Genomic DNA, 16949 nt, shown 5'->3' with positions numbered 1-16949 from the left:
CGCTCCTGCCCCTGGGGACGCTCCTGCCCCTGGGGACGCTCCTGCTTCGGGGACGCTCCCGCCTCGGGGGACGCTCCTGCCCCTGGGGACGCTCCCGCCTCGGGGGACGCTTTTGTCCCGGGGATGCTCCTGCCCCGGGGACGCTCCTGCCCCGGGGACGCTCCCGCCCCCGGGACTCAGACCTGCTGCTGACCCCGGCAAGCCAACAGACACCCCCGCGCTTGTGCTCTCCTGCCTATCAAGGGGAGGTAACAGCAGTAACCCCCGCAGCAAAAGAGATAAGGAAAAGGAAGATTAAAAACCAAAAGAATATACCTGGGAATCTGATAGCTTCCACCTGCTACGTGTGCTGCCGCAGGTGTGCATCTGTGTAGGTGCCCACGCGCTGTACAAGGCACAGGGGCAATCGACCTTAAACAATCTCAACTCCAAAAAAGAAAGAGAGAGACAGATTTCTAATAACCGAATGTTACCATATTATATCCTCCCTTCAGTCGGAAATGGCAAGCTTCGGCCGAAGGGCAAGGCCCAGCTAATCAGGGTCCCTGGAACGCTTATGAATATTATTTATGAAACCAACACAAACCAACAACCTTCCTCCCTTTCTCTTCAGCAGGCTTCTGTCCTCAGTGTATTTCCACTTTAACGAGTGCCAACACCTTTCTCCTTTATTAACTAGAAAAATTATTCTCCCCATTTTCCATGAATTCTAATTATGCATTCATAAGTCCTGCAAAGTTTTTCAATACACTCCATCATTTAAATACATCCACAAGCCACCTGTTTGTTATGCATTTTGCATAGGAGCTGCTTCATGAAATCCATTTATTCTCAGCTTTTTAAAAGCCAGGAACAAGCCTTTACAATAACTAAAAGCATTAGCTGTCCTAAGCAGGAATCCATTTGCAGATTAAATTCACCAAAGGTCAGCTTATAGCTGTCACTGTTTTCCAAACCCCCAGGTGTCTACCACGTTACATACTTTGACATATCTTGAAGAGTCAGAGCACTTTCCACTCCACTGATTTTTGCTTCAATTAGAATAGGTCTAAGAGCCTCTGTGCACAGGTTTCTGTGGGACCAAAACAGTGTATTAATAATAATTGAATCAAACTCCTGATTTTAGGCCCAGCACAAAACTTGCATAAAAAACTTCCTTCAGCTAATTTATTTTTACCTTCATATCCATGAGCACTAAATCCATTTTCCTAATTACAGGTCTAGGTTAGAACGCTGGCTTCATTTTTTTAAACTGTTAAATGTATTATTAGATAAGGAAATTTCTTTTAAACTTGCAAGAATTATTTCTATTGATTAATTTTGCTCATGCCATATATATATTATTTCCATCTAATACCTCCTGATAGCCCTTTCTGTATTTTAATTATCTCCGTTTAACTAAAGCAGTTCCTGTCCTCTGAAAAATGACGGTTCCTTTCAGTCGGGATAAGTCACTGCGTTTGGAAGTTCAGCGTCTGCTCTCGGATTACTTCACCTCCTTTAGGCAGGGCTGTTTGATCCCCGCGTCTCCGACCCCCGGGCCGGGGCAAGCCTTGGGGCCGGGGCAGCGGGGACGGCCGCTGAGGCGCAGAGCTGCCGAGCGCCCAGCCTGGCCGCTGGATGCCGGGTGGGAAAAGCCGAGGCCCCGGCCCCGGCTCCGGAGCCAGCGCCTGCCGAGACACTCGAGGCCTCAAGGCCGTAAGAAGGACAAGGTAATTTAGTATTTTTTAACGCCTCAATTAATAGGTAATCTGTAAAACGGGTTTCTGAGTTCTGGCATAAGCAGTAACAGAGCTTTTTCTGGTAAATCTCTGCAGTGTTCCAGGTGCGAGACGCGGGGAAACACAGGGCCAGCCTTCGTGCAAAACCAGACCTCAGACACCACATCGGAAGTGCAGGAGACACGTAATCCGTGTGGCCGGGGCTAAACCGGACCGAAGATGGCAGTAAAACCGCGCTGGCTACTGCCTCCCGGGCCCCGCAGCCGCCAAGCGCCCCAGCGCCTGCTCGCTCCCCTCCTCGCCCATCGCAGACCCCAACGGCGCCGCGGACCGCAGGTGCCGCCCGGGGATTCTCAGACCGCAAACCCGGCATCGCAGGGCCCCGTCCTCTTCCCGCTGCTCCAAGTGGCTCTGTGCACTGGGGGATTTATTCTGCCGCAATTGGATTTGCGCACTCTTCGCTTCCTATTTGAGCCGCACCAACAGTGACAGCGGTGGCGGTGGCCACTGTGGCCTCTCCAGCTCTGCCCCGGAGCCCCCGGCGCCGGCCGAGCCCGAGCCCCAGCGCTGCGGCCGGCTGCCAGAGCAGAGCGCTCCCAAGAGCGAGTTTCCGAGCGGCTTCCTAGCGCTGCTGTGATCTGCATTTGGAGAAACAAATGCATCAGAGATCACAGCAAGATGAGCCATTTCTCTGCACCGCTCCTGGTAAGCGCCGGACGCGACAYGGCTTCGGAGCGCTACACATCGTTTCTGAGGAACGCGACACATGGCGGCGAGCAGGGGTACCGGGGAGAGATATTAACTGTGTATACAGGAAATCACAACAGGAATAAATATTTAATTGCATGTGTTTGAAAGAGAAATAACATCCTTCTTGACAGTGCACTTAAACGCATATGTAAATTAATTAGAATTCATGACATTCATTGCACCAATCATTATTTTGCAAAGTGATGTAATCTCTTAGACCCAGTATTGTCTTCCTAAATGCTACTTCAGTTCTGAAAACACAGCTGACTACATTATGTTGTTTTCGTACAAGGGAAAGACGTTTTCTCCCAGGGTGCTCCTGTAAGTTTTTCAAATTAAAGAGGCAAATACAAACGATAGCTGCCGTTATTTACACTAACCAGGCATGCATGACGTAGGCATATAAGACCATGCCTGGACTGAAAGCCCATCTCTGTGCAGGAAGGGAAACGAGTGCTAGCATGACACCACTGCAGCTCGCACCGAAGTTGGGACCTAGTTTTTATCTGAGTGAAGGTCATGTCGCAAAATTAATATTCTAAGAGGGAGCGCGCTGAAAGCTCTTGTACAATTTCTCATATCGTGTCCAGCTCCAAGTGCATCTATAAACGTGCTCTGAACCTTTTGCCAGCAGATTCCAGGAGACGGAGCCCTTCAAATCCGAGAAGCTAATTAAGCAGCAAAAATGGGGTAATTATACTCCTATTATCCCACACGCAGTCGGTGCCAGCCAGTCGGGTTGCTGGCTGCGGGCCCTGGGTTAAGGGGCGACGCTCGGCGGAACAGGAGGCCGTCACGGGGCAGAGACCCCGTGCCACACACGTGTCCAGGGAACCGCGTGAGCCAGGAGCCAGAGTCCTCTCAATCCCAAGCGCTGAGGACACCCACCGCCGGGGCAGAGGCATCGCCGCTCCGCGGAAACCCCGCTGCCGCCGCCGCCGCCGCCGGGAAGGGCCTCTCGCCCCGTCCGACCGCAGCCCGGCACTCGGGGTCCGGGCCCTGGCGACTCTCTCCTCCGACCCGCCGCTCGCCTTCCCTCGGCGGCGCGGGACGTCGGGGCCGGCAGCGCTCCTTCCCCGGCGGTACGTCCAGAGCTGCCGACCCTGCCTTGCGGACGAGGCCTGGACTGCGCGCGGTGACCGCGGACCCCCTCAGCCCCCGAACGGGTGATGCACGCCCGGTTGCGGGCCTCGGGTCGCACGGACCTTCTGTGAGGAAACACGGGCCATTTGCGGCAACGCAAAGGGAAAACGACCTTCCTCGAAACAACCGGGCAGGGCGAGCCCTTGTCTCGGGCGCCAGTGGGAAAACGGGAGCGAATCAGAAACTCAGGCCTCTCTCCAGAGATGCTTTGCCATCAGTACCTGGATGATTTTCTCAGCCGCTGGCAGCCAAGCGCACCTCCACAGCAGCAGCTCCTTCCTCAGCCCCGGGGGGCTTTATCAGCCCATCCCACCCCAAACCGCCATCCGCCGCGCACGCGGGCGTCCCCACGCTCGTCCCCGCCGCGCCAGAGGCTGCTCCGCGCCGGCTGCGGCTCGAGGATCCCACGGGGCCACAGGCAGCGACGCCCCGCGCAGCAGGTGGATAAATACTGCTCCCACCGTACGGACGAGCGCGCCGAGACCCCCGGACGGGACTTGTTCACAGTCCACGGAGCCCGGGCGGACGTGGGAAGAGCGCCGTCGGCATCCGCCAGCTGCCGACGTTCCCACCGCCTTCGCCGAAGGAGGTGCGGCGCAGGCAAAAGGGGCTCCRGGCCAACGGCCCGTGCTGGGCCCCCTCTCCTCCTGCAGACGAGGGCTGGATTCCCCAGGGGTCACTGCAGAGTACGTGCGAACCCCCGTTCGTGTTAGCAGGGTTTCCACGCTTGCTGTGGATCCCCTTTGCCATGCTCTGAAGCTGTGCCCCTGTGCTTCTCATGCAGCACACCAAAAACCTCAGCTGCGATTTCACTACACCCTAATTACCTGAACCAAGTTAATGTGCTTCTAATATTTTCAACTAAAAGCAACATAAGTTAAGAAAACTGAGGAAGTCATAGCCCATCCAAGATATGGGTACAATTACCTGAACCATAATTAACATGAGTTCAGACCGATAATTTACTGGATTAAACYGAGGTGACGAAAATTAGGAAGTCAAGTCACACGTAAAGGGTAAATTGCAACACTCCCATCATGAATGACAAAGAATAAGGGTCAGGACTCTGAGGCAGAAAAGAAAAGAATCAGTTCATTGAATGCAAAGCAGGTAAAGACTTCTGCCTCCCAAAGGTCATGTGATAAATTGACCTACTTTGCTTTCACCCCGCTCCGTGTTATTGCTGCTGCTGGTACAAGCTGTACACGATCAACAGCACACAAATAATGAGCCGGTTACGCACTCAGCCCTGGCTCAGGGAATACCTGTTCTCAAAGTGATTTCTCTCCTATTTTCAATTAGGCTGACCAGTTCCTGCGGCATTTTAGCRGAGCTTTCTTCATTTTTGCTCTTCCACTACAAGGCATTTTATGCCAGGGTCTGAAAACAGCCTCCTTTGCCCCATTTGCTCTTCAGGGCAGCCCCAGCCGGTGCCCTACTGCCAGCCTGCGYTTCCCGTCTGTTTTTCTTAACCAAAACTCGACTCAGCTACCTGATGCGCTGTTCAACGGTATAAACACCTCCCTACAAGCTGCTTCGTACCCACTGCTCCAGTTATCTATACAAACRCTTCTACTGTTCCCACTCTCAGGGGCCTTTATCTATTTATTCAAAAGACTGTAGCGCTCTCTCATTTCACCCAGTGCAGGGATTATGCTCTCCACCTTGCATTCCATTAGATACAACAAATATCTTAAAAGCACAAAGCTGTTGCACTTGTTATCACCACCACCATGGTAGCGTCCGCAAACGGCGATAACAGTTACCCAGTCCTTCATAGGGCGCCCGATACATCTCCCTTCGTACAGGCACAAATAGCGCACAAGTAAGCTAGTGGGACACATTCTTCAGTGCAAAGTTACACAGATTTTGCTCCCGAAGTGTCAGGATTTGCATCTGTTTGCGCACACAGTTGCACGTACAGTGCAGAAAGGGCATGTTAGCACAGAGCACTCTGCACAAAATTGAGGTCAGGTACTTGGATTTAATCAAGTGCAACCATCAAATCATGATCTCAGCAGAACTATTTGGAAGAAGGAATGTTTTTGCTATTAAATGATTCAAGGTTTCACAATTTTTTCCTCTGCTCTTCTGAAAACAGTGATAACTGAAGACTACTGCAAATATCAGCATTAGAAATCAGTAGAAACTCTTCCCCCACGTTCACACTGGGCTAAYGCCCCATCAAAAATTGGATGTGAAAAAGATGACATCAACCATGTTTTCAGGATATTTCCATTGTATCATCTCACAATGTACTTTGGATATTATCTTTTATGAAAATTGAATCATTTTGTCACGTTTATCTGTAATTCTGCCCATGCTTTTTATCAGATTTAAGAGTCCACCACAAATTTCATATGTGTGTATATATATACACATATATATACACACACGTGTGTGTGTGTATACACACCATATATAGTTTTATATATATTATATATATATATATATCTTATGGATTGCAAAGGTTACATGAATACTTAGGGAGAAATAACACTGGACTACATTGAAATTAGAGATGAAAAAAAACTCAGCTAATTGAGTCTCTTAAACAGCAGACCTGGATTATCTCCTGATTATTCCACAGCGTTTTCACTTATTTTTCTGTAATTCATGGTTTCCCTGAGAGCGGCATAGTGCCGCTGAACCCCCAGCAACGCCGCAGCCCGCRCGGCAGATCCACGTGCATTCGAGCAGGCGTCACGAAGTTCCCGACGGCAGCGACCTGCCAGCACCGGTAGCGTGKCAGGACTCAGCCTGCCCGGCAGCGGGAAGGCGCCCACCTCCTTCCCACGGGCTGCAGTTGTGAAGACGGGGATAAATCCCACCTCTCGTTAAGTGTGATTAATTTCTCAATGCGATCGCCAATGCAGGAAGCTGCCGCTCCATAAACAAAGGCACGTGGATTAGCTTGTTCATTTAGCTCCCCGTACTTAAACGTCGTCCTTATTAGCTCCCGAGGCGCTCGTGCTTAGCAAAGCGTGGGCGCAGGGCTAACACCCTGCGCCAGCCGAGCGTCCACGCTAACGCTTCCGCTCCTCGTGGGTTGCGCCCATGCAGCCGGGGGCAGCACACGGCCCCTTCTGCTGCCTGCCTCAATTTCCCTCCGCGCTACAGAAACGGGCCCGTGGCCACGACGCCGTTGTCAGAGCTGTCACCTCAGCCACGGACCGCGGCTGCCRGCGGGGAGCAGCTCCCTGCGGAAGCGAGGCTTTCCGTCTCCCAGCACTTCTGCAGCTACTACAGACGCTGCCCAAACCTTCCTAGAACCTTCTCATCTGAGAATATCGCTCTTACTTAAGTCGTCAACACGGGGGTTTAATTTCAGAAGCAGCTTTTCTAAAGTCAAACTTTCTTTTCGCTTATCAAATCATTCCTTACAATGCAGCTGACACCACAACTGTGATACAAAGAAAGCACTTCCAGGAAACCCATGTTACTTCTTCCTTTACTGTAAGGATGATCTAGCCATAACATGGCAGTTTTCTCTGTATTATAACTACTAAACACGTTGCAGGATACATACAATACCCAATAAACGGAATGAGATACAGAATATTTCATGAGGATCCAGTACTTCTATATCCTTTAAAGGATACAGTGGGAACTGTCACATGTTCCTTACATCAGAGACATAATTAGCTTAAATACTTATATGGTAAATAGGATTTGCTGTTTGTGAAGATTAAGGCCACATGTTATAGCATCAGTGTATTAGAACTAATTGAGCATAGCTTATGCTAAGGAATAAGTTTTTGCTTGAAAACAGTTATTCTGAGTGGTACTACAAGTGTGGTCTTCTGCTTTTGTTATTTTATTTTATTTTGCTAATAAACTCCACCAGCACATGACAGTGGAATGTCAAAAAGTGATTTATATTGGTTTGGTATCCAGGCCTGAAAAACCATTATGAGACACAAATGCAGCAGGTCTTCTGGGGACTAGGAGCACTATATATAGAGTGCACAACCAATGTACACGGCACGCTGTAAAACATAAATGCTGGCTCCTTGCCCCATAGTGCTTACAGCCTACTGCAGAGGAATACGATACAAGGGATAAAGAGGATGCAAGACGATACTGGAACATTGTTCATGAGATAACCATTATAGGAAGTCCAAGGCTGAATAGCTAAACTCAGTGGTCACAGATTGGAAAAAYAAAGGCAACATTTTATTTCTCGGTTTTCCCTGTTGATTTATTCTCAGTTGGTGAAGAAAATCACTGTGTTAATTCCACTATATCATAGAGTGACACAATTCCCCAAATGTTTTATATTAGATTAGGTCATAATATAGGAGGAGAACACGTGAATTTGCATGTGCATTTGAGTGGAACAAATACTGTAAAATTATATTCAAGATCATCTACTTATCTTCCAAACGGTTGCACATTTCAGCCATGTGTGTACCCCTTTTCATCAAAACCTGTTATATACGGGCTTGGTTTTTCACAGCAGTATTGGAAACTGGCTGCTCTTGGTGCATATTTGCATGCAAACTGGCTGCATAAGAGCATTTCTTATTTGTCATTCATTGCTCTCCTGCTTAAAAAACTTCAATCTTTAAACCAAAGTGAAAAAACAATTCCATGGAGCAGAGATGACAATCACACAGTAACAAAAAAATCCAAAAGCTATCAAACAACCAATAGTCTCAAAACTGTTTATCCATTAGCTGTGAGATTAAAAGAAGGAACAAAAGGAGAAACTGGGATCAGTTTAGGAGCAGAAAAAGCTAAGTTTGTCACACAGTGTATTTATACAGAGCACTGGGATGCTTCCCAGAATATCCTGGGAAGAGACACCATTTGTTAAAATGGCTATTTAGCGTATATTCTGGTTAAGTCAGCATTGGATATGCAAAATTTCATATGGCCTCAAAGCTGGATTTTATTTGAAATAACGTATGCTAATATGAGACTACAAAACATCTATGTAGTTTTGAATTGTGGATCCTAAACCACAATTACTGCACTGCCTTCATTTAATTTGACCATGGACTACACCAAAAAGTAATGAAATACTGGTATAAATTAACTAGAGCTGCCTACCTCTTATAACATGGAGAGCACAGGAAATTTTACAGCATTGCAAAACTTAGCACTAGGATCATTACTTTATAAAAAAACATTCTGCTTGTCCTCAAATATCAGCTAGCAGGGAAGTGAGGAAAATGCTCAGATCCAGCTTTGCCATCTTTATAAAATTGAAAGCACAAAGGCTAATCACTCAGACAGGATTAATTTCCCAAAGAAAATCATACTGCATATCTGGCTGAGCAGAAATCTAGACCTTTATCGGGATTAGTTTAAGAAAGCTTCACAACCATCAGAAGGATGAGTTTTCAAAACTACTCTCAAGATAATACAGAAAGTCAGGAATTGCTCTGCAGTACCATATACTATAGACAAATCAGTGAAAGAGTATTCACTATTTGCATATTTTAATGCACTGAAACATCCCTAGGTCTTACAAATTGCTCTCAAATTCAAGGAAAAAACAAGCCAGTAAAAAAAAGAAAAATYTCAAAGAATTAGGGACAAATTCACCAGATTCATTCTGTGATGATAAATTTAGCCATTATTTGTAACAACAGGAAATAAAACATGTTTAGAAAACTGATGATTTGGAATCACTTCTTATTTGTTTGTTTTAGGTGATACATATAAACAATTGGAGAAAATACTTATGACTGGCTTAGGTAATAGAGCTTAATGTGGAATACCTCTAATAGCAATGCTGTGACCTGAACACAGACTGACTGCAAACTATTTTATACCATTAAAATGTGTTATTGAATACCATTAAGAGTCACTACAATGGCATGTATTACAAATATATTTCACATTATAAATCATGGAGCTTTGTTACTTGCAATGTAGTTTTCCCAATAGTATACATTTTAATTCACAAACCTTTGCATTCTACAGCAAACTGACTTGCCAGGAAAAAAATGCATCTTCCAGGTACCGAGCACACGTTGATGTCAAATTGTTCACTCCAGATCTACTGCTCACAACAAGAATACTTTAGAGAATTGGGCATTCTCAAGGACTGCCCTCATGATCAAAGCAAATAACAACTAGGCAGTTATGCAGTATCACACACAACTTTTATTTGAGCTCCATTCAAAAGAACGTGAATGCTGCACTAGGGATAAAATAGAGCGATCTTGTATTTATGCATGTGACAGACGAGGAGCACTTTCACCGAAGCGAGAGAGACAACTCACGTGTCAAACTGGTGTGCGGTCGGAGCCAGTTCGAGCTCTTAAAAGAGGTTTAAATCTACTTTTCGCATTGCGATCTCGTTGTGCCCCACATGTGCTATTGCCATCTTTTGTATCGCCCTTACCAAGTCTAGGATGTCTGATCTGATTGCTTAGATCTGCAGGCAATTTCAGCTGTGTAAAAATCCACACAGTGGATTGCTTRGAAAAGCTGCTGGTTTCAGTGTAATGTAATGCGTTAAAAAAGGATATGGCAAAATAAAACAATTGGCTGCAATGCTGAAAGCTGGACAACCCAGATAGCTTGTTGTAGTGRTCTTTAAGTAGTTATCTACTTTCCAATTATTTCAAAATTCAGAGGACTTTGTAAATTTTTAGTGATACTTTCCAAGACAACAGCAAACATACGCTGTGGTCCTGTCTGCTGACAGCATTTTTTTCCACAGCTGCCTTGACACAAAGATACGAAGTCTGTTGGCAGGGTGCTGCAATAAAGTTGGAAATTCAGAGTCAAGTGCTGGAAAGCTAGCCCAGCCTCACTCACGCTTTGTTTGTTTACTGCCGTACATATTTTAAGCATGAGCCGATTTTGGTATGGAAACGTCACAGCAACTCATCATAACATATTCTGATTCATCCACCTCTTTGTTATAGTAAGGCCATAATGTTCTACAAGAATGACCGAGCTGTCACAAAAAATTATAGCTGTGGCATTTAGCATGCATGTGAAATTCCTGCCAAATACGGATGAGTAAAAAAAAGCAGCAATGGAATGCACTTGACAGGAAAGCAGCTGTACACTTCTAATACTGCATGTTCGTAGGGGCGTACATCACATCACGCCAACGTTTGCATATCGTCATTATCTCCTATAAAATTAAACCCTCTAAGAAGAGAGCCTTTTAGCTTTAATTGTGTATATGCTCAAAAGGTCTAAGCGTTAATGGAAGATCAAGAAATGTTTTGCTCTTCCAGCTCAACATTTCTTAAAGGCATGTAGGCCTAAATTCAAATGGTAATGCTTCTTCTCCATGACTCCAAGTCACAAATAGGGAATGGCAAATAACAGAGTCAGAAAATTTAGCCATCTAGGCTCCTACGAAATATCCATGTCAGCACGGTAATGTCAAATACAGCTCTGCCATTCACTTGCACGTTATTTTCATTTCATTCTTTCCCTCCGAATGCCAGAAATTCAACGCTCAAATTCTGGGGTTACCTACTCCTGCCCAATCAACTTCTGGTGCTGTGCCTTTTCCTCAGCAGGACTTGCAAGTGCTTCCAACAGRAATAACAGTTTGGGGAAGGGTGACATTTAGCTTGACTGATGTTCCCATGTAATGTATATCATTCAGTACTTAGCCAGGCGCGCTGGTAATCGAAGGGACCGTTTTTTSATAACGCAGAGTGAAATTCATCCTTTCAGAGTCCTGGCATGAGGTTTACGAGTGACCGAGGTCTCACCGGTGGAGACGAAGCGCCCAGTGCTCTGCACCGCACGGACCCCTTAGACACCCCGTCACGATTTCCTAGCACGATACAGCTTACGTTTACATGCTCGTCTTCGACCAGTGCCTAACAACAGCTCTCCAAAGCGGCTGCATGTCAGGGGCGAGAGAAGTGATTCTTGTGTGGTGCATAGTCTTCATACTTGTTTACACCTGATTTCTACTTCTGGAATTCTCTAGAATGAAAGACGGGATGTAAACATAAGAATGTACGTGAGATGGGAGAACGTCACATGGCCACGATAAATACACAAGATGTTCAGGACATTGGCCAAGTTTGTGTTCTCATTACACCAGGGAGACCAACCTTCAGCAGAACATAAAAACAAATTGTCCTACTAGAGAATAATTATGAAGAATATCTTAGGACAAAAAAAAACAAAAACCCACACCCAGTGGAGCCTAAAAGTTTACCTGACTTTTCAAAATGCTAATATTGTAAAACTAATATTTGTATATCACTAATATTTATATATAATCTACCTGATGTCATTTGGAAAAACAAACTTGGAAAACTTAATTAATAAAATATATCACGTCTTATTAACGTTCATATAGTAATTACCAACACCACAAATCCATCTGTTAAGCAGTCAGCAAACAAGACAAACGACTGTGTTCTGTTAAACAGATTATAAAATGCCTCAGGGAAGGAAATCTAATAGGCCCAACTAAATCATGAATCAAACAACAACCTGCTCCACCACGTAGGCTCACGTGAACGCACATGTGTGTGTGCTCACACGCGTATCTGCCATTCTCAAAGCCTCTTCCTGAACTACATATAGTAATTATAYGAACAGTGAGGTCAGTATGACATTAGGTATATAGGGGTCTACACTGAAACACGATGATGAGATCACTAACATTTTGTTGTCCTTCAAAAATTTTTTTTTCCTAAAACGGACTACTATCCCCACCAAGATGACACTGGAACAATATGCAAAATAACACTAAATCCAATTGCCCTTGTCCTTGTGGAAATCCAGTTAGTTTAATCCAATTTATTAAACAAAATTGATTTTATTCTTGTCATGTTTTTGARTGTTTTCTGAACATTTRAAGCAAAAAACGTTCTTGCATGGAGAGCAATTGATTCATCAGCACGAACATTTATCATCAAAACATTAGTATTTTTTCTGGACATTCAGTCTGGTCCTGAGGTATCAAAACATTCAACACTCCATTCTTCATGCAAAACATATGTGAAACTGTATACCAATTCTCATGCACGCTTGCCATGATTACTCACTGAAAACAAGTAATTGTGCTAATTTAAAAAAATGCATTTGGGCAGTGTATTTTACATGATTAACCTGAGTTCACATGTGTTAGCAACTCAGTCAACCTAACTTGTTGCAATACGCGCCCATCATTGCTGCAGATGGATGTCCTGAGATGCAATTACGTGCCCAACTCCTCCCCAAAACCAACACAAAGAAAACGTCAGCACCTACAGGTCTTCCTCTCCCAAACGCGTGTCCCAAGCACTTCCCACACTTCATCTCTCTTAGCCTTTCTACTCCATCTTGCCAYTTCTGACCAGGAAGAGAGATTCATTTATAATCCTGCTAATTGCAGAGTCTGCTTCAGACCTATCCATGCACYGCAACACATAATTACTGCTAACAGACTACAGCAAAGAGGCTACAGCGCTTCATCWTCCTGACAACCAAATTCAAGGGAACAAAACGTCAAGGGTATARCAGTAACGTTCCCCCCGCTCCTGCCCTCGAATAATCTGTGTCAGAAAAACACAACCGTGACATTCTATCACAAATATTCTCCGTGGTCTTCTCAGTCTTACACATGTGAAATTTCATCAGCACGAGCGTCACGGCTTTAAGTTCAGACAAGGTGGAGAGCGATGTTAAGCGCTGCCAACCTGCAACGCCTTTCCTCTCAAGGACGGCCACCCCTGAAAAACTACGAAGCCAGCACGCAAAGGAAAAGATGAGACTTTGAGGGTAGCCCAGCCGGTAGAGGGTTGTAAGGACACGTCTGCAGGCCCCGTGCCCGCTGCGCACACGTGCCCGCACCCGCGTGCGGGAAGACCCACCACCCCTCCRGAAGCGGAGCCACCGGCCTCCCCAGCGACACGCGGCAGCAGGCAGGGCAGCGTGCCCGGCGCGGTGTCCTGTTTTTACCAACCGAATTGTTTGTTTTCTTTTCCAGTTATTTTATTGCCCAGGACTTCTGATCAGCAGTTTGGATGTAAAGAAGTCCAAGCTGCTATCGAATTAAACAGTCAAGCCAATCAGGCTTTTTCAATGGAGTAACACCTTTCTACTATGAGGCAGCAGGTCAAAAATGCACCTTGATGATTTTTCCTCATAGGTCAGCATGGTGTTTTAGTTGCCATCTGCTTCTGAATTGCTTGCTCTTTCRATTCAGATGAGAAATGCAGAATTTAAAGGCGGAATCAAGGCAAAAATAAAAGGGAAGCCTTCTTWTCGGCCCCTCCTTTTGAATCTATTAAGGTCCACTTTGTTTTGTTGTGAAATTTCCACTTCAGGCATGTTACTAAGAAACCAGATTAAAGAGAAATAACGCCGTGTGCGCACGTGTTTGGGTGCAAGCCTGTCTGCAGCTGTGAGAAGGAGCAGTCAATGAAAGAGAACTGCAAGGTGAGCTCTGCCTGCAACGAAGACGTGCATCTCTCAGGCCAGCACATTTCTTGACCCACTCCTTCCCGACCCATTGAAAACACTGATGAAAAACGCCCCTTTCCCTCCGACGGAGCACATCCCCCCCCTCCCCTGCTCTAACACAAGTTCCCACCTCTCAGTTACGAGCCCTGCTCAGCTCCGCTCCGCTCGCTCCCTTCCAGCCCGACCAGCACTATTTATAGCATGAGCCTTTCRGGGAACCTCTCCGCGACAATCCGCCAAGGAGAAGACAACAAAAACTGCCCTAGTTTTAGAGCAGACTGTAATCTAATCTAATGTAGTGTAAGGGATAAAATCCATAACATCCATGCCATGTAGAAGCACAAATTCTTTCCTCATCAACAGCTCATGTATTTAAAGCCAGATTTCTAATGCCATCGAAATGCCGAAGTCCACTTGATTTCACAGTCTCAGAAGCCAACGTCCTGTTAGTCCCCAAGCAAGAGGCAGATTTCAAGTGCAGAAGGAAGGTGTACCAAAGGTGTTTTTACAGGCAAGTACTGAAAATTTTAGTCTGGGTTTATATTATACAGCTGCTCTATACTTCTACAATACTCTACAAACTTCTTCGATACTTCTACAAACCTCTTCAAGAGAAGGAGAAAGCAGCATCTGCTGCATCTGGGATCTCACACTGAAAAAATCCCAACGACGCAGCCTGGCCATTTGCGCCTTTTGCACAGGTCAAGCCCAGCCACGATGCTAAAGAAAAACAAATGAGTCACGGAGGCACAGGGGGTTAAAGCTGCCTGCGATGGCAGCTGGAGTGGCCCGATGGCCTCTGCCCAAGCACCGTCCGCGGGGACCCACGCGGGGGCACGGCTCCGCCGCCCRCTTCTGCCGGCTCAGAGGCGGTGGGGAGGCACGACGAKCCCACCGCGCCAGCCGAGGGGCCGGGGCACGCTCCAAAGCCCCACGGCGCYGGCCCCGCGGCCTCGGTACCCRAATCCCCGGGAGGTCTCCGCCGCCCAGGCTGTCTCAGAGGCAGAAGTTGGCTCGCTGCGGGGAGGTGACGGCTTTGCCGGCCCCGCAGCACGGAGAGGATGGAGGAAGCACGTTCAGACAGTTCGCGTCCCTCCCACAAGCACCCCCGAAAGTCAACAAGAAAAATGAGGAAACCGATGTTTGATCATGCTGCTTTCTGGCTCATTGGTACGTAGCTGACSTTCCGTGCTGAGAACGTGTCAAAGCGCTCGGGACCTCATTTTCCCTTCAGCACTTGTTAAAATTATATTTAATAACAGGCCTGAGAAATAAGCAAACTCTAATAACCAGCAGAGGAATGCTTCAAAGCGCTCATCAAATAACACAGCACTGCCAAGTACCTTGTTGTACCTTTGATATTCAAAATCTGGGAAGAATCCAGGCCTTTGATTAGGAAGATGAGGAGGTATTTATTTATTTGGGTAAAAATACCATTCATTTTTAAGGTGTGCATTATTATTCCACGGTATTACCAGAATGGGAGCTAACAGTAAGGGAATTTCCAGGTGCTTTGTGTAAAAACCTAAGGGAAAAATGCAATTTACAGCTTCCTAAATAAAAGTTATTTGGAATGGGGAAGAGCAAACAGTGCAGGGACAGAGTGTATGCATCCCTAGAGACTATTCAGTACTGAACCTGGACTTGCTCGAAGTCATAACTTCTAGTTTGCTCTTATTCCAATTCTTTTTCTGTAAAAAAGAAACAAAAAATAMCCACCCCATTTGTAGTGGAGACAAGAAGGTCAATAAAGACAAGAAATCAAGAGAGTCAAGTCCTATTTCTGACTCCAGCACAGAGCGCTYGGTTCGTGTTTGTAACACATCTGAGATCCACCGTTCCAGGGTGGCCAAGCACCCCTGCGCTCGCTGCACTTCGCGAGTGATTTGGGGGGGCATTTACAGCRCCACCTAAGTATCGTGTTACTTTAAGTTGCTTTGGGAACGTTCCAGAAAGAAGAAAAATGCTTTACAAAACACACTGTTCGTTCAACAAAATTCAGCAATGCACGGTCCCACTCACTCTGGTTCAATGAGCTGGATTACGCCTGATCCTGACGGATGCCATGCCAAGTCCTGGCATCGACTAACACGCACACCGCCCAGCGGCTCCCTGTGGGGCGGGAGGCACAAAGCACAGGGATGAGCCGGGAACGCAGGAGTTCATCGCCTGTCTCTGCAGGACGCCGGCGCAACGCATACCGCCTGCGGTCTACCCTCCGTACTCAGCGCGCCCAAACCGCCTTTGGAGCAGGTACATTTCAGATCACTTTGCCACTGCGCACTGTCTTTAATCAACGGTCGATGACAGTCCAAAGTCATGGCAGTTTTCATAGTTCTCAATAAAAATAAATTGCAGTTCAAATCTTGTGGCATAAACACTGCTTAGGCAGCCGCTACTTCAATAACATCATGGTATTGACTGGTTTCTACTAATAGACAAAAAAATCCAAGATGTTTCAGTAGCTAAATCACTGCAGCGCAGTCCACAGAACAGGTATCCAGGTAACCATGGTAATGGTGTCCCCAAGCAGAAGAAAGAAGAAGAAAATAGACTGATTTCATTAATTGCTAGAAGAATTCCAGAGAGAATTTGCAGCTGGTCAAAAGAAGAGGAAAAGAAATTATTTAAAATCAAGAAACTCCTCAGAAACCCAAGATTGTCTCTTAACATTTAAAATAATGGCACACTGATTAACAGTAATTACCTCGTCCATTACACCTTCTACCAGAMGTATGCAAAGCCCAGCGTTCGCTTCACTCCTGCATCTACCCAGCTGAATTTCAGGTGCTTATCGCACATGTTCTTAGAAAGCCGATTTTTTATCTTTGTGCACATGAGAAACATATACTAATATACTCACTGAAGGGCAAACAGAGGTTTCCTACCTCCAGAGGAATAGTTCAGGTCCAGCATATGGGAGACGAAAAATTATCTTCATCT

The 16949-nt window shown here is 46.2% G+C and overlaps 1 protein-coding gene across 1 annotated transcript in view; it reads right to left on the bottom strand.

Annotated features, from left to right (window-relative positions):
• The window catches only part of PPP2R2B (protein phosphatase 2 regulatory subunit Bbeta), a 107473-nt gene that overhangs the window by 67004 nt on the left and 23520 nt on the right, over positions 1–16949 (bottom strand). The window lies entirely within an intron of this gene.

The sequence above is a fragment of the Apteryx rowi genome, unplaced genomic scaffold (genome assembly GCF_003343035.1).
Source record: "Apteryx rowi isolate R43461 unplaced genomic scaffold, aptRow1 scaffold_2, whole genome shotgun sequence".
NCBI classification, from domain to species: domain Eukaryota; kingdom Metazoa; phylum Chordata; class Aves; order Apterygiformes; family Apterygidae; genus Apteryx; species Apteryx rowi.
The sequence above is the reverse complement of the archived record's forward strand: the minus strand, read 5'-3'. Positions and strand labels throughout refer to the sequence as shown.